This window comes from Hirundo rustica, chromosome 3 (assembly GCF_015227805.2).
Source record: "Hirundo rustica isolate bHirRus1 chromosome 3, bHirRus1.pri.v3, whole genome shotgun sequence".
NCBI lineage: Eukaryota > Metazoa > Chordata > Aves > Passeriformes > Hirundinidae > Hirundo > Hirundo rustica.
In genome coordinates this window covers 2,824,092-2,847,638 of record NC_053452.1, presented here as the reverse complement: position 1 = coordinate 2,847,638, position 23,547 = coordinate 2,824,092, and the positions used below count along the sequence as shown (strand labels likewise).

The 23,547-nt window shown below is 42.9% G+C and overlaps 1 long non-coding RNA gene across 3 annotated transcripts in view; it reads right to left on the bottom strand.

Moving 5' to 3' along the window:
• LOC120751225 (uncharacterized) overlaps positions 1-23,547 on the bottom strand; it is a 96,734-nt gene that overhangs the window by 36,510 nt on the left and 36,677 nt on the right. For 2 of the 3 annotated variants that reach the window (XR_005700321.2, XR_005700323.2), the window contains exon 2: positions 22,224-22,283. The exons of the other annotated variant lie outside the window; for it this stretch is intronic. This is a non-coding gene — a long non-coding RNA (uncharacterized LOC120751225). The remainder of the gene's footprint in view (positions 1-22,223; positions 22,284-23,547) is intronic. 3 annotated transcript variants of the gene reach the window in all.

The window sequence follows — 23,547 nt, the reverse complement described above, 5'->3', positions numbered from 1 at the left end:
GCTGGGAGGGATTCTGCAGGAGGGAAAAGCCCATTTCTGGGGCTTCTAAATGTGGATGAACCAGCACCGGTCCAAGGATCCCAAAATTCCAAAAGCTTTGTATGCCCTTGCACCACTGCCCAGCACCTTGGGCCCCCTCTCCTCTCAGCTTACCATCAGCTGAACATTAAACACTCCCTCCAAGCTTAACTCAGTCCGTGGGAGGCTGGTAATTGCCTGTTTGAGCTCACTTCAGTTCAGCAATCCCATAACACACAGTGTTTCTATTCTGAGGAACCCCACACCTAGAAGAACTGATGGTTTTGGCTATATTTTTGCCTCCTATTAGTTTCCTCTCGACAAATCCCTTCTTAAGATTAAAAATCAAGTTTTTCCCCCAGTGTATGGATGGTGGCATAGTACAAAAAAAAAATTTTTAAAAAGGCATTTTGTGCCAGACCAAGCAGGCAAAATGTATAAAAAGGATGGGGCTGTAACCACTTTACTTCTTTTGCCATCCCTTCTCGCAGTAGAGCAACATCTACCAGGAAGCATTACAAAGTACAAGAAAGTTACTTTTTAAAATAAGTTAAGCACTGTATTAGAACTGCAGGCATTATCATGCCCACTAATAAATATTGGAATGGTCATTTGTTTAATTTTAAATCGTTCAGTCTATTAATAAGCAAATGTGCTATTGACCAGATATCAAATGTAATTCTTCTGCCTGAAAACAGCTGCTGAAGATGTTAAGTTCATCATCATTAAGGAAAAAAAAAAAAAAAAAAGGCTTTTATTGGACTTTCTCTTTCTATTTTATCATTTAATTACCTGGCGCTAACATCTGATCAATGACAAAGTTTGAACAAGCCAGGACTTTTTTGAAGACACACCTCTGGACAGAAAACTGCATTTACAAGCCCAGCATTTTGCCTTTTTTGGCACCTAATTGCCTTCCTGTACCAATTAATGTACAGCTAACAGAGATCTACTCCCTTTCCTGTAGGACACACAATCCAAATTCTCTATCCCCTCTCTCGTGTGCTCCTTCACAGCTTCTCTGTTGGCATCATCACAGCTCACTGTCTGCTTGAGCATTCGAGTTTCTTACTCATTTTGGATTTTTCTTTCCTTCACAGAAACCCTTCACTGCTCATGCAGCCTCAGGAATGTCAGGACTCAGACCGAAATGTTCAAAATCTAATTATAACCTTGTATTTATATTTTTCACTTTGCAGTTTTCAAGCTGTGAGGGAGAGGAGGAATTCCTTTCTACCTCTGAAATCAGGAAGTTCTGCCAAAAAGATTTACACAGCTGGCATCTCACCCCCAGTACATAAAGTGGGGCAATCATCTCCAAACAATTCATTTTTCCCTTCCTATGTAATTCCTCTGTTCCCTTTTCTTAATTCTGGGGACTTTGATTTTGTGGTTTCTGTCCTAAAAAAATAAAACTTTAGAAAAAAAAAACCAGAGGAACTTCATTCGTATGCACTTCCTCTCTCAGTCTTCACTCATTCAACCAAGGAGAAAGGAAGCTGTATTTCCAGAAGAGTGGAAGGATTTAGAGGGTAAAGCATCAACCTTTGGCTATTTTCTAGATTATTACTTGGTCCCAGATAAGAACACATGCCAAAGAAAGAGTAGCTGCCCAGGGAGCTGGAGCTAGCTAGCTGCCTGTTTTCAGCATCAAAATTCCCCAGAAGCAGAGATGTTAGGGTGCCCACAGTGTCAGAATAAGAATTTTAGGCAAGCAGAAAAAAAAAAAAAAAAAAAGATAAAGTTAAAGGGATAAAAATCTGAGGAATATAAAAACTGCTTTGGGGGAAGACTGTTTTCCCCTCCTCCTAACAAGGACTGGAAGAACTCTTCTATTAGGAAACAATTCCATCTTTTTTTTTTTTAGATCTTCAGATGCACACAGAGAACATGTTCCAAATAACAAAATCACAGATGTTTAAAAAAAAAAAAAAAATACAACCACCACCATCAGGGCATGAAGCAGGTCAGTCTAGCTCAGGCAATGCTGAAGTGCAGCCTTTTTTGGCCCAGCTGTAGCTCAGTACAAATTCAGTGGGGCTGCTGATGGTCCACTGGACAGCCACCCAAATTCTCAAAGATTCAGGCTCTGCTCAGGGGCAGGTGGGGAAGCTGCAGCCCACTGCAAAAACAAAATGGGGAAAGATTGCTTGTTGTTTGCCTCTACATTCTTAATTTACGGGGCACTGCATTGTAGAACACCCTGAAGGTCGTTGATGGATGCTGCACAGGCCAGAGCAAAGAAAAAGACATTCCAAGGCTTCCTCCTTTCTTGGCCAGCACCAGCACGTGAAAGGATGATCCTTCACTTTTTCCCACCCTGGGCTCAAGCTCCAATAATGTATTATTCCTTTCTCCTCCTCTACATCATCTAGTGGTGTTTTTCTCCTCCATGCTGCAGCAGAGGCCGTGGACGCTGAGGAGGTGATAGCTGGGGCAATTCTAGCACAGCAGCTTTCCAGATAATTTCTCACAACCTTGATATCCAAACCGTTCCTTTTAACACGGAATACAGCTCTACCTGCCCATAATATCATCATGTATTTTACTAGCCACTGGAAAAGTCTGAGAGGTAGGAATATTTGGCAGGAACCCCAATTTCACTCTCTCTCACCCCTTCTCTCAAGAAAAGTTGCCTGCAATCATTATCTTTGCTCTAAGAGTGCACATGTCTAATGGGCAGCCAAGACTGCAGCAGAAAAACAAAAGGTAAATTTCAGTAAAAGCATTATTACAAAATCTAGTCAAGCATTGTAAATAGAACTGCCATATTATTATTGAGAAAAGGTGTAGTGCCCATGCAAACTACATATTTGATTAGGATCTCAACTCTTTGCTGAACCATGAATCTGAAATAATTTAGGTGATACATATAAATTTAATTTCTTTGTTCAACATTCCACATCTGAAACGATGCACTGCAAATGTGCAGCTCTCACTGAAGTCTGCAAAATGAGTCTTCTTATAACTCGCCTATACTGTGTGGAAATAATCTGAAATAATCTTAAAGGAAAAGGAATAAACCTATTTTAAAAACAGCTGAGTCCTTTAGATCGTATACCATAACCAATTTATGGAGATAAATGGAATTCAATATTAAAGAAATACTGGGTTTTTCCCCTCCTGTGGAAAATTTAAATGCAAAAAGAAAAGGAAAGAAAAAAAGGAAAAAAAAAAAAAAAAAAAAAGAAAGAAAGAAAATGAAGGAAAGAAAGAAGTGGCAAGATAAAAGTAACACTTGGCTATTTTTTCTATATCAGTGCCTGCTAGAGGCACCTTGTTTTTCCTGGCCCAAGCTAAAGGCAAGCTGATTGTGGAAATGACTCATTCCGTCTCTATAATGGAGATACACCAGCTATTGGACATCTTTATTTCTCATTCATTAAATGAATCCAGTGTCTACTGCTGTGATAGCCATCAACAGACACAGACAAGGAAATAAAAAAAGAAAAGGGGGGGGGGGGGGGGGGAAGAGCAAGAAGAGGAATACAAATGAATATTATAGACTACTGTATGGGCCCTATTACTAAAAATGAATACAAAACACCCTAAAAAAAATACATTAAGCTGGTATTGGCTTACAATGAGGTCAATATTGTGATTCATTTAACTCAGGGGACAATAAATCTTGATATTGACTGAAAACATAAGTCAATATGCGCACTGTTGTGCGCATTCCATTATAAAAATGAGGGGTGGGGTAAGCGTAACGGAGAACACTTTCAGAAGAAAGTGACTTTTGCCAAAAGATTTTTGTCTGGTTTGATTTTTGTCTGGTTTTAAAATTCACCGCTGCATCCTTGGCCCTCACCTGTGAGGTTGTGGGTTGGGGCTGGTGGCTCCATCTCATCCCAGACGCTCTGGAAAACTCCAGCACAAACGGGAGCCTTGGAGGTGACAGGCTGTAGAAGACAGTGACCTTCACCTGGCTGATCTGGTAACGTTTAAGGCTATTCCTGCCATCTCCAGGGATAACTTCAATGAGAAGAAGTCAAACATAACTAAACCTTCAATACCAATACAGAAGAAAGGAGTCAGGGGATCTGCCTAGATTCCCTCAGCTTTAAGCTGGGTTGAGCTTTAAGATTCCCCCTCTCTACCTCTAACGATCTGAAAAAAAGGATTATTTAAAAACAAAGCAAAAAACCAAAAAAAGCCACCCACCACATACATGCAAAAAGAAAACCCTCACATTTAAAAAAAAAAAAAGTCACTTAAAAGCAGAGGCTGTATGCCTAATCTCCAAGCTCCCAGGGCAGCTCAGCTCCTACTCTGAGCTCTACCAATGCAGTCTGGCACCGACACAAGACCAGGCAGAAAAACCAAGGTGGCCTCACAGTCCTCGTACCTCTGGAAGGCTGCAATAAAAAGCCTCATTTTTGCAGGAGCATTTTGATGTCAGCAGACTGGCTGGCCCAACACATTGTTCTGCTGGAAAACTCCCACCTACACTCAAACTGTAGACACTGGGGTTACCTGCCTGTGCTGAGCACAGTTACCATTCTCCCTTGCTGCAAGGTTTTCCAAAACATCCCCTAAAGACCAGAGACCAGCTGGGCCAAGTGCCACAGGGAGCCTGCGTGCAGCTCCAGCTGATTCCATTAGCACCTGACCTGCTGCATTCATGTACAGGCCAACCTACTCTACAGACACTGAGCCTGCACAGTGGGCACTTGCTAAAAGTCAAAGAAAAAGCACTTTAAAAAGCCCTGCTCTTCTAAAAGCATCCTGTTTAACTGAAAAAAAATAATGATAATAAAAAATGTTGCGCTGCTATCAGTGAAATTCTTCAACAGTAAAATCAAGTGCTTTTTTTTCCCCATGAGCTACAGGAACAGCATGTGACATCCCAGGCAATCATCTGGCCCCAAATTACTGACCTCTGAAGCCAATCAAGGTGAAGAGCAAAACTTACTGACCCAGCACGTGAGCAGCTCCAACAAGCCAGCAGCTGAGGAGGAATTCCCTTTCTGACCTTATGCCCAAAGATGCTGAACCTTCACCATCACCACCCAATCCCCCAGGAAAAGGGATGGGCAGCACACGCAGAAAAGAGGAGGAAAAGACCCTGCAACGTTGCAAAAGGGGAAATCACAGGACCAGTACAGGAGCATGCATGAATCCAGCTCTTATGCAAGCCAGGATGACACCCACCCTATAAGGGCACGAGCACACACGTATCTGTAGGTGACAGCACTCCAGCGCACAACCAACCACTGAGAGAAGGGAATGCGGGTAGGGTTATCTGTAATCAGTGCCCTCTGCATAAAAGTAGCGTGGCAACATGCTAAAAGAGCAGCAGACCACTTCTCACAGGACAAGCTTGGTGTCACGGAGCCAGAACGTCACCCACACCCGTTTCACAAGGCAGCACTGCCCTCTACAACCTGCTTCCATCCGCACTGGCTCCGGGACAGGCGGCAGAGATCAATACCCACACGCTGAGCTGCAACGACCGAGAGCACTCCTGGGTTAATGCATCTCAGAGAGAGGCCAGGAAGCTCCATGCCACTGGCATGCACAAAATTCAGAGGTTACAGCAACAGGGACCCAGCACAAGTAAGTGAAAAAGGCCTGCAGTTGTTTGAGACGGTTCACATCCAGGCAGGCTTAGAGACAGAGCACTGGCAGGGTACCACAAGCCATCTAACAATCATGGTTTCACTTAAACCTCTAGGAAAGAGTGGCAGACAGGAAAATCACTGCTCATTACACTCCCACCACTCCTGTTTAGGTATGGGTTTAGTAATGCCTGCCTCTCTCCTAGTCCAACATATTGCCCTGGTTCCAGCCAGGACAGGGTTAATTTTTGCTGTAACCAGGAGAGGGGAGGCCAAGTACCCAAAGGTTATCCAATATCACCTCATATCATTGCCAGGACCGGGAAAAGGGGGCCTCTTCCGGGGAGAAGGGGTCTCTCCCAGCTGGCACAGCATGGAGAGGGAGCAGTTGGGTGTTGTCTGTTGTCAGAGGATTTCCTTTGGAATTGTTCACCTCTTCCTTGTACCCTCTGCCATTACTACTGTTGTTGTTTATTTTCTCGTCTTTTTGCTGTTTTCAGTAGATTGTTCTCATCTCAACATGTGAGCCTTACCTTTGTGCCTCCAACTCTCCACCCCACCGCAGAGGGAAGGAAAGTGGGAGGCAGCAAGGGGCTCATGGTTTGGGGATTCCCAGTGGGAGCATTAAACTGGGGAGTACCATTCCTAGACCATGACCCATCTGCTTGGAGGAAAGCAAAAAGAGTGCACAGGCAATGACCTCATCAGATTTCTTGCTTTATGTGACAATCCTTCTTAATATGCAGCGCTGATTCGCCTATCACTGTGGTGCCCCTGACAAAGACAGCTCACAAGCACCAGGCCAGCAGCAGAAGGAAGGACATCCCGCTAATTTTAATGGACATGTCAGCACTCTGTTGTCCTGCCAACCTTGTTGAATAAGCTTTCTCTCAGCAGAGAGCACATCCTTGCTGGGAAGAACTAGTCAGAGCCTTGACCAAGGCCCATTTCAGACCTCAAGTCTGGCTGTGAGCGCTGTTGGACTCCAACAAGCCCAGATGCAGGTCTTGGTTATGCTACTGCACGTCAGCAGCCAAGGGACAACAGTGGGATGGATGGGGAGGGTCAAGGGAGCAGCTTCCAGCTTAAAAGGGACACTTTGCAAACTTTGTGCCAACTTTGCTGGTTTGAGCCAGTGGTAGGTCAGAGAAAGCTGGCCACTCCTCCTTCACCTAAGAAAAACAACAAACAAAAAAATAACTCCAAAGACCCCGTAAAACCGAACAAAGGCGGAACACGCCACTGCCTTACAAATTAAAAATACTAGAATTTGTTCCCATGGAAATCTTCAGGAGCCTTTATTCTTTTCCTGAGCAAGAAGAAATCTGTTTTCTATTTTTAAAAGGCACTAATTCCATTGGACCCAAAGCCACAGAGAGGGGCTATGCTGGGTGTGCTCAGATTTTCTCTCCACCAGCAGCGAGCGCTGAGGCAGCGCCGTAGCCCCTGCAGCCAGACTCTCAGTCCCAATTGGTGCTGAGGTAGGTTAGTTATGAAAACTCTCTTCCTGCTGCCCAGCTGTAAAATCCACTTGTGCACCCACCACTGCTTCCATGCAGCAGGAACAACGTTCCTGCTGCAAGCCCAGACAACACTGGGCAGCCAAAGGTGAGCCCAGAGCCTGCAGGCAGAGCCCCAGCTGTTAACAGATTATTGTAGGGACAGACACACACACACACACCCCCCCCCCTTCCTTCTCGCCCATGTCCAAGCTGGGACTTTAGTTCCCCTCCCTGCTGACACCTCCATCTCACACCACGCTGCCCCCTCCCCTCCTGGGGCTCTCCATAAGTCCAGAAACCAGCACTGGCACAAAGCAGTGTTCACCCCCCCAGACTGCAGGAGGTTTGGGACATGTGCTTCGCAACTCAGACCCAGCTCAGCATAAAGCATTCTGTTTTTCTCTCTCTCTCTCTTTCGCTTTCCCCTTTTCTGAAAGATTCCTCCAGAGATAGACATGGAGGAGGAAGCATTTTTGCCTCCAAGAAAGAATGAAAATTACAACCCTATCTACATAGCAAAGGATACTTTACCCCTGGGTGCAGAACAAGAAGGCTGAAAGAAATGTAAGCTAACGCAAAAATTACGAGCATCTTTGGATGTGGGTAGGTCTCTGGTGTGAGACCGGCATGCAATCCTTTCTTATTTCTTCCTCCTTTCTGTTTCTAAGATGCAGACAGATATTCAGAACTTATAGTGGGCAAGACAGATAAATAAATAAAGGTTTCGAGATTGCAGAATACATACAGCTCTGTGGTTGGGAATCTAACCACACAGGCAAGGATGAAGAATAAGTCCTGCAGAACCAGTAAGAACAGGAAGATGAAATACATTCAGCGCTGTGATAATTAATTAAAGTACCTCAGTTAGGGACACAGGCTGGTGCCATTTCTTGGGCAGCGCATTTATAGGCAGATCAGCCCAACAGTGATGGAAAGTGAAACCTTGTATGAAATACTGCTCTTCAACAGCCAGATAAGAGCACTAGAACCTCTCATACATGTAAAGCCAGCTCTTCTCCAGCCCTCAGTTATTCTCTGCCAGCTGTTTAGTCTTCCATAAAGAATACCTAGCATTTTTCCTCCCCGCATTCAAACATTTTATCAAACTGCCATATAAAAGTCAATGGATATTAAAACACAGTAGTAGTGTATATTCTTGCTACAGCCCCGAATTCAATTATAATCCTTCAAGACCCCAGGGAAAAGTTACAAGTGGAAACACTGTGTGCTAAAAAAAAAAAAAAAAAAAAAGAGAAACGATGGCATTCGGCATTTGTAAGTTTATTTCTACTGCCTTTCCTCAGGAAAGCAGGTACAAAAAATTTGCAGTCACAATACTGCTTTTGTTTGGAACCCCTCCTTTGCTTTGCTGCTAACCTCAGGTAATATTTAGCTTAAATTATCTTGCTTATGAATATACCAAAAGACTCCCCTTCCCTACCCTAGATGCTTTCCAAAGCATTAGGCTTCTGACTTAAACAATGGAGTAGATTCAAAACCCATCATATGTTTGTTCCCCATACCAGTCACCAGCAACTGCATCAGAAAAACAAATAAACAAAAAAAAGGCTCTTTTTTTTTTTTCATAGATACCTTTAAAGACTTTTACTTGGAGCGAATATGGGGCTCGTCACTTGATGATTAATTTGCATGTTGATAGGCAGTCAGTGTAGCAGCTTTCAGATTAGGGACATTCCGCTGCACACTAAAAGGCACAAAGAACAAAAAGTGAATTTCAATCTTGCCCTTCTTTTCCAGTCAGTGCATTCCCAGCCCATGTCTATTGATGAGCAGTTGGAACAATACCAAAATGCAGTGTAAGATCAATCCTGCTGTTTACTTCGCTGAGCTGAAGGAACAAAGGACAGAAGAAAGGACTTAAACCCAGCTATGGTGAAAGAGTGGGGATGAAGGATGAAAAATGTGCCTGATGGGCAGTAGCACAGAGTAAACTCATTTAGAAAATAGGCAGCTCCAGCTGAGATAAAACCAATGATGATTTGTATTTTGTACTGTATCTTCGGGGGATAAAAGCACTTCTATCAGATACCATTGGAGGCAAACTTGAAACACCGCAGTAAAATGCTATGTTCCCTACCAGGGAGAGAATAAAAATTCCCGTAATTGCAAAGGGGTGTTAAATATCTGATTGTGCATGCCTTTTTCCTCCCATGGTGAGATAACTCAGCCCGGTCCTCTTTTTAACTTCACAGGACCTGTCTAATAGAATATTCAACTGGATGCTTTTGTATCATATGCAGCATGACACCATGTTTTACTTTGATAAATACTGATAATTGTAATTTGGGGGATTATTAGCCTTTAAGACTTTTTTTTTTTTTTTTAATAAAAGGAAGCTATTTCAAATGAGAGCGCATTCAAGTGCCTGAACAGGCAGGAAGATGTCAAGAGAGAGAAAAAAGTTCTTCAAATGCAAATGCCTTTACAAACTGTAACTAATAAGAAGGATAAAATCAAACACTCCCTTCTATTGTTAAACATAAATTATTCCAAATCAAAAATCTATTTACTTTTACCAAAAAGCAAGAATATCCGCCAGAATGAGCTACCACCATCTCAGGCAAGGACAGCACACCACAGAATAACAGAGATGGAAGAAATGAACAGCAGGAGAATTGACGGTCTCCTTGTTGATATCGAAGTACAGGGGAATTTTGTTGTTTGCTGATCACCATTTACAGGCTTTGTTCACCTGTTTAGCTCAAAAAAAAATTACTTCCCAGAGGCTGTCACTTGCTGACGGGGATGTGTTGGCTCCTCACTTGCACTTATCGATGTACATTCTTCCAGTAAGGATAAAATTCGAAGTAATTCACTTCATTTCCTGTGATGCTCCAGAAGAATCTCTGACTGTCACCAAGCAGCAGATAAACAATGTTCCTGTTTCCAGGAAGTAAGAACTTAGAGGCAATTATAAATTGACCTGCCTGGACACCAGCACACCAGAATGTGAACACTGCCTTTGCATGTAGGGAGCTGGCATAGATACCTATATACACACGTATATATGTGGGGTAGGGAAGGTTATTGTTTGAGGGAATAAGAGGAAGCGACGGCAGAAAGGGAGTAGAAAAACCTGAGAGGCTCGCACAAAACCTCACATTTGAGAAAAGCCTCCGTGGGTACATCCAAATGCAGCTGAGCCAGCACGGCAGGAAGGATAAAAGGGCTAAAGTTAGGTACAGACATCTCCACTGCTGACTCAACAGCTGAGATTTTCCTGTGGGTTGACGACGATCCGAAACATTTTCTCCGTTTCACCTCACTCGCCAACCCCACTGTTTACTCTGAAGTGACCTGACGTGTCTCTTTTGTCCCAAGATACAATAGCTAAGAAACTTGGGCCCTGATTCTGCAACTCTCTTCTTTCACTGTTATTCAGCAGCAGACGTCAAACCGCTGCTGATTAAAAGCCAGCATATTAGAATTAGAAAGGAGGTACACTCTGTCTTGTGTTAACATCGCTGCTACCAGCCCATTTCTGTGCTAGAAATTTAAACCCTCTTTCCCACTAAAATATTACACCCGCAGGTGATCTCCTGCAGTCTAAGAGCCTGCCAGAAATTCGTCCAGCTGGGCAATAATACTTCTAAACCCTGCCTTGGTGAGAGAGAAGAGCACTGTGTATGGACCAGTTCCCAGAAGAAGGAAGGGGTTTGGGTCTATTTACAGCAACTTTCTCTGAATTTAAAAGTACTTCTGTTCAGTTTTGAGTGCACCCTCTCTCTCTCCTTACATAACAAACAGCAGAATCAAATAGACTGCTGTTAATTTTAACTCTCTTTTCAGAACATTCATACGAGCATACCCACCCCATGTTTGGAAAGAATCCTCTATATTTATCCATAAGCATAAATATTTGGTACACTGATGGATCTTAAATTTTTAACTACGTTCTTCCAAGCTGGAGAGTTCATGTTTCTTCAGAGACGACACGAGCCAGTTTATAACCCTCCAGAAACTCACAGGCTCTGATAAAGGTTCACAGCTGAAATAACCCTCACTACAGTGGTGAAAATACAACACCATCAGTATAAAATAAGGCAGCATTATTCTAAGCAATCCTGTGTCCATAAATAGTGCCAGATTAAAGTGCCTATAAATTGCAGAGTCTTATTTACTTCTGGATACAATTATGTTTACAGCAGATAAATGTCCAAAGTCTTTGAAATCTCGAGTCCCTGGTGTGAATTTCTGGATGCAAAACTGTGCTGCACGTATGCGTAATGCACATTCCCGTCAAGAACCTAATTCATAGGGAGTCTAGTGAGAAAAATCTACACCCTTCTTCTAGCTTTTTTTTTCCCCCCCCACTGTCATTTGCCCTCTGATGGAATGCCTGACAGTTGCCTTGAGTTTCTACAGTGCTGCATTTGAAAAAAAAAAAAAAAAAAAAAAAAAGAAGAAGAAGAAGAAAAAGAAGGAAAGAAACAACCCAGTCATGCTCTCTTCCCTTCTAATTAAACAGAATCAGCTGGTGATGCTCAGGTCAGTATATGGCCACACCTCCCCACCCCTTTTCAAGGTGAGACAAAGTTCTGTTCCCCTTTTGGGAACGAATGCCCTGCTTGCATCCCCAGCAGCGCTCAGAAGAGCCACAGCTCAGAGCCAACAATGCAAACATAGAGCTAAATTTTTGGTAGCTGCCAGGCATTTGAGGTTCCCTGACTGGATTCCTCAGGTCAAGGAAAAGTTGAGTCTTTTTCCTTCTGAAAGAAAACGTCCTTTTGCAATAGAAGGGCAGGAAAAGAACTTTTGAATGCTTTACACCCTTACTACTAAATGAGAGAAGAGCCTTAAAGGGATTGAGAGCTGCGAGGGGAAGCACATCCTGTGTTTCACACAGACCCTCACCCAGCACTGACAGGGAACACATTCAGCACACCAAGGACAAGCCCTCTGCCCCCACCCAAAGCTCATGCCTACACAGGCACAGCTAATATTCAACCTACACGCTACAAAACAGCACTGTAATAAATGAAATGCACCAAGAAACGTCATTCAGCCTCCCCAAAGAATTTTTGAAATCTCAGTGTTATTTAATTCCTTAATTACTAATTACATATATCTTAATTACTTGAATCCCACAGGCAAGATTTTTTGATGTAGAGCTGACACATTTTTAGAGATTATCCAAAATTTCACAGACCTTGCCAATTCACCTACAGCAAGTGAGTTTTTCTGAGGCTGGGCATGCTGGTAATCCTTGGTTTGAAAGGGAGGAAAAGTTCCCAAAACTTTAGAGACCTTATGATCCTAGAGGTGGGACTGGTGGCAAGAAACCAGGCACAAAATCCAGGCTAGGTGGCTTATTTGGACAGCTGAACCATCAGCTCAGTTTATCCCTGAATTCAAGTACAGTAAGGGGCATTTATGCTGGAGGAAAAGCTCCAACAGCCCCTGCATGGATCTCGGTGATGCCAACAACAGAGTGTTGGACACAACCAGTTCTTGGCACCTCTCCAAGCAGCTGGTGGGCACAAAGTGAATGCCCAGATATCAGGGGAGATGCCCCACGGAATCTTACCTTTCTTGCCCAGTTCTAGCAGAGTTTTTCTGAACTTTCTTTTACATTTCTACTGCCTTGGACCAAAGCCTAAAGATTTCCACTAGCATTATTCCATCACCGCCTCCCCTCCAAAGTGCTCAAGTCTTGGAGCAGACACAGCTGGCCTATCCAGAGCATCCTGTCCTGAAGCATTTTGCTGTCAAAGCGTGGGCAACATCCTCTTCATCTCAGTGACCTCTGCTCTTCAAGCCAGAGTAGCGGACAGACGTACCCTAAGCAGGCATGAAATTGTTTTAAAAGGTAGGCCATGAAAGAAAATAAAATATCCAGTGCAAAGACAGAGAAATGAACAAGGGGGAGGGACTAAGTCTCTCTAATAAGTTTCTGTAATTTGCATCTAAGAAAAGGAAAAAAATAAATAAATAAAGAAAAGAGTTTCACAACTTGAGCTTTGACAAGGAACCAACTCCACAGGCTCTGTGAGGTAATTACAGCAGTTTCCAAAAGAGGTTCTGGAGCACACAGATGACAGGCAGAACATGAGCTAAGAGGCAAAGAATGGGAACAGCAAGGAACAACAGGTCAGAGTGCAAGGCTTGAACTTCTGCTCTTCAGGGGTTAGCACAGAAATAAGTAAGTGAATGAAAGAAACCTGAAAGTGGGTGCTGACTTTTATCAGGCACCAGGGTCAGTGCTGTGAATGGCTGCTCTAAAAGGCTGGACTCCATCAGCCCTCAAACCGCAGACATCTGTGGGATTTACAGATCTCAGAATGATGCACAACGTGGCTCTGACCCGCAGGGACCAGCACTTCCAGAGCTTTTCAAAGGACCTGCTGCCTTCCCCAAGACAAAACCAGTCTAGGCTCCAAGCACAGCCCACGAACCCTCTCTGTGCTCCACACCACAGCAAATCACTTGGATGAGCAACAGTGGATTTCAAAACTCAAACCGATGCAGTGGGGCACATCCCCAAGAGCTGCTGTTTGAGGCTGACTGCAGACAACAGCATCCATTTGGGTGACATCTGCAGTGTCCTGTAGCTATAAAGGCTGGGAACTTTTCTCTTTTACTCTTATTCTTATTTCTTGACATCCCCTTCCCTTGGCTTTCTCAGCTTTCCCAAGCTTCTGTGTCACACGCTCCATCCCAGTTCAGCCTCCCCCAGAATTATGAGGAGGAGAAGACTGAGGTGTTAAAAACTAGCAGTATTCCAAAAGGCTAAATCATACAATGCATTAAAATCAGATGTTCAGGCTCTGCCCAGCCAGTTCTCATGGAATGTCTGCTGTGCAGGAATCAAAGGTTATCACTCTCTGACTGATGCGATTAAATGAAACACGTCAGCGGCGCGTCTGGCTCCGCGTGTTCAAATGTCAAAATCTCTTTCCACCATCCTGAAAAACCAAACCAAGAAACTTGTCTCCAATTACCACACCTTCCAATTCTCCCAGCAGTGAGACCAGGAGCTCCACAGATGAGAAGGAATGATTCCTTATGCTACAAGGGGTCTAGGGAGCCTGATTCTGTATTTTCCAACTGAGCAAAAACTCATACAATCCCAAAAATAAGGTCTTCATCTAAGGATGTCAAGGAGGATCAGCTCAGGTCCCCAAGAGGGAATAGCACAGAGAATTCTGCTCAAATGAACCATACACAGGCAGCAGCAGTGGGAATACCAAAATAATCTCTATGACATCCTGCACACCTCCAGATATTTACACATTTCCCTGTAGAAAAATGGTGCAAATGGCTGAGGTACAGGGAAGAATTTCATTTTCTTACAGGAAGAGTCTCCTCAGCCCTCACACTGCAAGCAGAAAGGGGGTTTGGTCTCAGACACATTTGCTCAGTTCGGAAACCTTCAGAAAAGGTTACACCACCAAAAACATCAAAAAATAAAACTCTTAGAAAATTAAAAATTTGCAGCTATGGTAAAAGCAAATTTACACCAAACTATCCCTCCACCCTGTAATGACAGCAACCAGGGTCAAGGGGAGATAATTAGCAAAAGGGAATTTAAAAAAAAAATTTAAAAAGAAAGAAAAAAAAAAAAAAGAATAAATCAAGGAGCAGGGAAGAATGGATGTCTGAGCTCTTCCCCTTTTGTACTTGGGGTCAGTAGCTTAATTTTCTCTTACATTTGAGTTGTTTTTAATTTCCAGGAAGTGTTCTCAGATATCTTGAAACTTTGCCAAATTATCATTAAGCCAATATTTTATCTCCTCATAAAAATGCTACAGTATCTCCCCCACTCAATACATACTGCAGGAATAGATCTTAAATCAGGGAGGATGGGAATTTGTTTTTAAAACTACTTAACTATTTCAACCATCCCAGAGAGAAGGAAAAGCTTTAAGAGGGGGAAAAAAAAAATCCCTTTTGTGCTGTCCTCCCCAAATATAATAATTATTTTCCTGTGACTCTGTTTAAAATATCAGCACCACATATCAATGTTATGTTTGCTGTGCACCTTGCACAGCCAACCACAAATGAAGTATCAAAAGAAAAACAGCTATTAAACTTCCATGTGTGAGGCACTTCCAGGCATGGGATCTACATAGGAGCTTCACAAATCCATCATTAGTCACGGTCTCCAGAAGCCCTGTAGGGAGGAAGCAAGAAAACCAAAAGCACACTGAAGTACAAACGCTCCTTTGTGGATCATAACGACTTGAGAGAGAAAAGGGATGCTCAGACAGTCCACAAGTATGAGCCTGGCCCAAAATGGATGTTTGGCAGCCCTTCCCTTTATTAAAGCAGTGCACTTTCAGAGCAGAGACCTTTTTTTCCTCCTGTTTTCACTACTACAAATGAACAAAAAACAAACAAACCCGGTAAATAAGCCCAAATTCAGCAGAATAAGCTGCACCATTCAGTAAATATGGCAGTTTGGCAAGGTCCCTTGTCATCGTGGAAAAGCCTAGTGAAGAGCCCAACTCTAGGTAAATGATGTGTAGGAAGTGTAGGGAGCTTCTCCAGCCCATCATTAACCTCATTCTCAGACAGAGCCCCAGAGGCAGCTCTTTAGGCACCAGCACAGCCAGACGTCAACTGCGTCAAACCAGCAACGGGTTCATTAGCTGGGGAGCAATCTGAAAGGCCAGCCACAAACCCAAATGCCAAAGAAAACCAAAACATTCTCAAACGTGGTAATTACGTCCTGCAGCTGCCAAAGAACATCCTCGGAGAGCTCACAGATATTGGTTGGTACCAGTGGATCAGAGCAGATTGCCACTGTAGCCTCAGCAGGAGCATTAACAAAAGACAAGGCTCCCTGAAACTTGGAGGGAGGGATTTGGAACCATCAGCAAAATCTGCCATGGTAATTGCCATGCTACTTTAAAAACAGCCTGCTTTTTTGTAAGACCATGCCGAACGAGCGCCTTCATTGCTTAATACAAAATTATTCTTAAACACGGCGTAGGACATGACACGATAACAGGGATGAGGGATCCACAGAGATCCTGGAAAATGAGGTTCCCTTTGCAGTCCCATAAGCTGGGTCACAAGGTGTGGATGCAGATCACAGAGAAACCAGCTTTTGAAAATACTCACAACATTTTGGATGGTGACCCAAGGAACAGCCTGTAAAGGCTCCAAAGGGATTTACCAACCAGCCTGAAATTAGCAGGTGTTCCATGTCCATCTTGCAGGAGGAAAAAAATTGCTTGTGAATGGTATTTGGCAGCTAGTAGATGACAGAGCAAACTTTTGCTTATTCCAGTGATAAGCAGCTAGCTAGCAGGACTGATAAGGTCTGGCAATAGTGACAGGAAAAATAACAATTTACCTCTGGGCAATTTCCAAAGGCAGAGGATCAGAACAACCAGGGCAGAAGGAGCCACACCACAGAGCAGCCCTAAGAAAACCAAATGCCAGATTCTAGAACCCACTGAGAAGATGCAACTTTTTAAACACAACTGTGCAAAGCTGTTGACTTCATGTTTCCAGTGGGGAAAAAAAATTAATGCGTTGGTTTGGGTGTTTTTATTTTTAGTTTTTCTGGTTTTTTGCTAATCTGAAAAGTTTTGATTCAACTTTTCATTTGAATAAATAATTCAAAGCAAAATAACTCAAAGCTTTTCCTGTAAATCTCCTTTCTCTTTCTATCTGTGTTTTCATTCACATGCAAAATGAAATTTTTTTTTTCTAAGAATCTGATGGGTTTTTTTAAGAGCTCTAAATTTAGTTTCACTTACCACAAACCAAAGAGAAAAATCATCCAGATTTTGCCCAGAGTCCTGACATTCCTGAAGTCAGAAGAGCAAGTATAATCACATGGAAAATTTGCCTATCATACCACAAACCAGCTTGCCTTAAAAAAAGCTACCATAATAGAATAGAGGAACAGAATGCAGACATCTCACATATAACCCAAAGCACATCCTAAAACATCAGGAAATTAGGGACTATGAAAATTAGAACTTCAGGGGAATGCTCAAGTGAAGATAAAGTCTGTTCTGAGCATATCAGAGACAGAGCCTGGAACAGCATCAAGATTTGATGGTCCCTGCTGACATGAAGTTGCAACAATCCTCAAAAGTAGCAGGCTTTAAAGACAGGATACAGGAAAATGAGCTACAAGCAATTAAGATAATCTGGGAAAGAAAATGACTCATTTAACCTCAGCTAGATCAGGTCTGCTTTCCAAGTTTTGTTGGTATTTTAGCTTTTTGCACTGGTTTGTTCAGAAGACCTGGAATGAAGAACTCAACAAAAACACTCACAAAGCATTTCTTGATGGCTAAATGCCAACATTATGGCATTCTCAGAATGCAATGACCAACATTTATCCAACTTTAACTCTGAAAGGCAAAAAACTCAACAACAACAAAAAAACTACACTCACACAGCAGCTTAGGAAAATTAGGTGTGTTCAGAAAGAAGCTTATGTTCCATAAAATTTTCAAAACACGTGGGACACTCGAAGTCTACACCAGAGAACGAAAAGTAGAAAAAGCCCAGCAGCAATTTTAAACCAGACCTCAGAGTTTGTTGGTGTGACCACCACAAATAAGTGAGGAGCAGCATCCACATGCAGAGGTGACAGAATGCCCAGCACAAGCTCTGACCTTTGGAGGAGGCAGGTGACCATCCATACCCTTTGAGGCATTTCCTACTGCTATTTCCTATTGCAACCATTTCTTTTCCATACCTTAATACAGCAGAAATTAAGCAGGATGCTAATCCAGGACAAGAAAGGAAGGATTGAGCAGGATCAATTAGGGAGGAGAGACCCTTAACTTTTAGCCCCTTTCCTCACATTTCTTTCCAGAGTCTCTCCTTCCTCTGCAGTCACTGACACACTTTCCTCAAATTTAATCTCTGTTCCATCACCATTACAACAGCCAAAATATCTACAAACCTCTGGACATTGGAACAACGCTTCCAAAGTGTAAGCCAGAAATGTTTAATTGAAATTAAATAACAAAAGGATGGCATTCCCAGTGGTCAAAAATAGATTGTTCATTAGGCTGTGGCACAATGGAAACAGCTGATAACATTCATCTATTTAAAAATTCTGAGAGATTTTATTAGGGGAAAGAGATCAGTTATTACTTCTGTTCCATTCTTAACAACATGCACATCCAAAATGTTCTTGTCAATATTATTTGAAAAGAGAAGGCAACATTTTCAAGTCCACCCAGGTGACGCTAGATTTTCAACACCTGTCTTCATAAGTGACTTAGAACATTTTAGCTTATCCAGACTAAGACTGAGAAATTTACATAATTGTTACTTTTTTCTTTCCAGCTTTCATCAAGTTGGGTAGATGAACAGAACTCCTGAATCTACTGTAACAGGAAAGCTTATTTTATTTAAGTCCAGAAAACGTCGACCACTCTCATTGTGAAGAGGTCACTAAAGAAGAGCATGTATGGCTCTGGCTTCCCAACCCAGACACCTAGAACCTTGAAGATGACAATATGCTTTTAGAAATCTTAATTTTAACTGTTCCATTCCTCATTATTTTAGCAGAAATGTCCTGCTACCGATAAGCCTCTCGCACGCTTTCTGCTCACAAAGGTGGCATATCGGCTGAACCATTTAACATCTTAACACTTCACATGCTCCCTCAACAAATGTCAAAAAACTATGGCTGTGTGCTACCCAGAGAAAAATAAACAGCACACACCCCAAGTCAGGTGGCACAAAATGGAATGCTCAAGAGAAACAAATAACAAATTCCACACTTCAGCTCTCTAACCAGAATCAGTGCCCTAGGCTGATTTGTTTCCTGGGAAGTGCTCGTTTTTTATGATTTCTTACATCTTAATATAATGTTCTTTACACAAGTTTTGTCATTAGAAAAACTTAAATATTTTAAGTAATCAGTAGTTCCTCTGATTTACCTCAAAGCCCTCAGGTTTATGCAGTCTTATTATGCAGGGAAACAAAGCAAGTAACAAAATAAGGATTTTTCTGTGTTTGAAGTCCACGTGAACCTCAAGCACGATGAACGGTGCAAAAGCAACTTGTTCAGATCAAATCTTTTAGAACACTAACAAGCCCTGGAGCATTGTGATTAAGCATTGCTGATGACAAACAGATCAGCAGCATGACAAAAGGACACCACCAGCCAACGCTTGCACCTCTCTCAGGAACCTCTTTCCCAACATTTGTTGACTTAATCACCATTTTCAAGACTCACTCCCCATTTCCTAGATCATCATTTCTTCAGTCTCCCCAGTAAGAGACTGAAAGTAAGCCTGCCCCACTCAAGAGCCCAGGGTTCCCTCAGGGGGCACAGCAAGCACACAACTCACAGCTTTGGTCTTGTTTATCAGGATGCCAGAGTTTGGCTGCACTGCTTACATAAAGATGATCTGTTCTACAAAACTTGCATCAATTTGCTTTTCACAAGCACCAGGTATCTCTCTCTGGCTCCCTAGAACTTCACCAGACACTAATCCAAGGCACAAGTTTGGCTTCTGCAACTGTTCCCACTCCTCCCACACATCCTTCTTTGCTGGACTTCTGGATAAGAGACAGAAACTAGGGGCTTATCATAACATTCTTTGAATTTATTTGCCCTCTAAATCTGCCAGAAAATAATCAGCCAAAAAAGTTCTCCTCCTCACCCATGCCATACAACATCTCCTATCAAATGTGACTTGGTGATGACCTGCTTTGGGTCTGCAAGCAAAGGTTTGCAGAAGGTACCAATGCTTTTGAGCACCTCCTGAGTCTGGGGGTTTGTGCTAAAAGGGCACACTCAGAATTCCTGCTGGCTGGAGCCGCCAGGCTGCATCACCCCATTTGCAAATGGGGAAAACCTGTTCTTAAATAACAGACTAACTTCATAAAACTGCTGACCAACACAAATACCTTCCTGAGCTCAAGGTGTTTCACAGTTTACTGTCATCCACCAGCAAAATACTTTGCAGCCACCACTGCCATGGCCCTCACCAGGGCCCTGGCTGGATCCCACCACAGGTGCTCTCCTCAGACCACATCTGCTGCCCTGCTTGGGTGGAGAGGGACTGTGCCCAGGGTGACAAGTCCCCACCCGCCCCCCAGTCCTCACCAGTTCCCTGCCAGCAGGAAACAGGGAACACAGCACACCGTGTGTGCTCTGCAAAGCACAGGCTGCCTTGCAAAGGGAGGAGACACAGGCTCGAACGCGTGCTTTAGCATTCCACTCAATTTGATTTTAAAAATAAAGTGCCAAGAGAGTGAGGGCTCCTCCACCAAAGCCAGTGGGAAGCCAGAGGAAAGCTATTCTTTCACCAACAGTAATGAATGCACCTCTAATAGATATTCCACATACAGGGGAAAGTGGTCAGTGCAAAGCTGCAACGCTGATGGAAATACTTTCATTCACAGGCTTGGCTCTCACAGCCAAATATTTAAGATGATAAAATAACTGGCCAAACACTGGATTTGGCTGTGGCTGCAGTAAACATTTTTCTTTTCAGTGGTAGTTCCCTTTCCCAAATGCTGCTAGAAGTCATTATTTATGCCCCCAAACTGGATCCATCTCTCTCTACTTTTCCCCTGGATTTCCTACATTATTCCAACTATTGATTGTGGGGATTCATTTTCCAAGGAAATGTAAACTCCAATACATCAAACCAGATTCTGCATGTGGCACTCCCCGTGAAAGCAACTGGCACTCATTTAAGGGTTCGGAACTGAAATCTTCAAAACTACTAGAATCTTTCACTAGCTGCAAGCACCAAATCCCAGTCTTGACCCCAAGCTCCAACGCAGAAATGGAGCTCTGTGCATTAAGTGGCCACCGCAGCTTCTGCAGAGCGCTGTTTCCTACCTTCTCTTCCAGAAGAGATGGAATAATTTCCTTAAACACTCTCTCTGGTTGTGCAAACCAGCGTTCACCTTGAGACTGAAGCAGATGACACCGTGTAGGTGAAAGGAAACATGACAGAGGCCACTGCCGCTCAGTGCTTCACAAAGACAGAAGCGGCCCCGGGGCGCACAACAGAACGAGAAACTTTTTTTTTTTTCCCCTCCTCTCCTTACCACTGATGTTTATTGATTTGTCCAGTTCATAGGGAGCATCCCTTAACGTCCTGCTTTCATGTCTCTGCTTTGTTGCGCGGGTACAGAAAGGAATATTGCAAATTGATCTTTCTTCCCTGCCTTTGTTGGGAAGGCGCTCCTATTACGCGAGCTCCCCTGGCCTGTCAGCTCCTGCTCGCTTTGCCAGTATATAATCAGCATGGCTAAACACTGAGGGCTGAGCTGATTAATTTCCAGCCTTGGCCACTGAGCCCATTGATGCTCTCCCCTGTTTGATGATCTGTGCAAGAGAGGACCACTTTTGATTGCTTGACCCTTGCCCTTAAACCTCGAGCTGTCGGCTCTAGCACCTGTCTAAGTTAACAGAACACGCATTGTGTTTATTTCCAGTTTAAAAGGAAACCCTAACAATGGATTAGCAGTCTCAAAACACAAAGAGCCTGATTTTCTGCTCAGCGCTGAACTCTTGCAACTCCCACAGATGCCAGATGATTTCGGGGTACTTGGTACCGCCGCAGACATGCCTGGAATATGAGTTTAAACAAAATATATTTCACTCCATATCTGGATACAAATTTATGAGCCATATCCATTAAGTAAAATCAAGATGGAGAAAAAAAACCCCACCAATTAATTCACATCTTCGTGCCTAAGTTATTCACCTGAACTGGTTCAGTAAGCACCAACAGTAAAATTTCCACTCACTACATTTAAAATAAAGTGTAGAGCGTTCATTTTTTTCAATGGTGCCAGAGATGTTACTGCTGTTTATTTCAGATTAATAAACAGAGTTAGTTTATATTCCAGGAAGGAGCAGTGAGTGATTAGTGTTAAGGCTGCAAAACCCACAATACCTTTCCTTGCGCAGAAAAGAAGTTTTACATAGAGGCTCAAAATTTATTTTAAGAATGTTATCTTGGAGTCCTAGGGATGTTTGGAATTAAAGAAAGGAAAAGAGAGGACCAGAATGGCAAAACATTTAGAAGACAGTTGTTTAACCTGATTTTTTTTTAATGTAAATACACATGCATAATTCTGTATATAATTATTATAAGTGAATATCTGCAGATACGAGCATTATGGGACTTGTAAAATATAGATATACAATTTAGCTGTAACAGCTTACCCTGGCAGCCACATTTTCACAGCAGCCTAGAATAATATGCCTGGTGCAGCAGGGGTGCACCTGTGAAGCAAGAAGAAAAAAAAAAAGAAAATCTGTATTCATGAGTGCAAATTGGATAAAATTGACAGACTAGCAGTAGTGAGGTGGTTTTGCTTCCCTTAAATCTTTACTGCTCATCCTACAAATGCTCCAGAGGTAATGGCTCTCTGGGAAGAGAATTTCTGCTGCTGGTGCAGAGGTCGTCCCAGTGACCAGGTCAGACCCTGCTGTCCTCATGCCAGCTGGCAGATCAGACTGGGGGAACAACACCTCTCTGTTGGAATGCCAAATTCGCTTCCAGGCGCTGCTTTCAGCTTTATGTGTCACTTAATCCCTTTGTGGGTGTTTGTAGAGAGGGCCATGGGCTCCAAGGGCACAACCCTATCCACAGGCCAGTCTCTAGAAGCGGATAGAGAAGACTGCTGACTCCTCACAGCAGCCTCAGGGAAATAGGAAATTTCAGAAGATATTTCACCTGCCAGAGCCCCATGGTAAGCAAAGGTTTCACGAAGACTTCATGGGGGAGCACAGAAGTAAAAACTTTATTCCCAGGCTATTAGTAGCTGTTTATTCTTCATACTTATCCTTTATCATAAATAGCTCCTCCTTATCCTGAATCTTTTCCTAATTTGTGATGAAAAGGTCAGATGTCCTTGATCTTAAATGGACCAACTATGTAAGTGGTCATTGCTGCCTTCCCTCAAAAAAGGAAATTTCTGCTTCTGCCTCACCTCTCTCCACATGTTCCTGACTGAATTCCTTCCTTCGTAAACATGGATGGCCAAAATGGTGAACAGTATTTACACAAATTTTCACCTGTGTTTGCCCACTGCAAAAATTCCACGTGACATATCTGAGGCTTGTGTTACCCACAGTAATTAATAATGGCCAGAAATTTAGTGATGGGTTAATACTTAACACAGGTAGGTCTGGTTCCACCGTTATGTCCAAATGCAGCATTTTCCTGCTTGTGGCAGAAATTACTCCTACTTCTTACACTTGTGACTTAAAATTAAACATAATATCATCCCATTTCTGTCCCTCCTCAATGACAATCGATTGTCCAGCTCTTTATGATGAAATGTTCATATTCTACCATCGCATCTCATTTGCAAATTTCAAGAATAAGCTTCAACAGTTTGGGCCCTATGGCTTCTGAAGAAAGCATTAAACATGACCAGGATTAAAATTCCATTCCTGAGGACGACCTCTCACAGGCTCCCTCCAGTCAAGCAGCTTCAACTCTGTATTTCCAGCCTTCTGTTTGGCCAGGTTACTGTTGTTC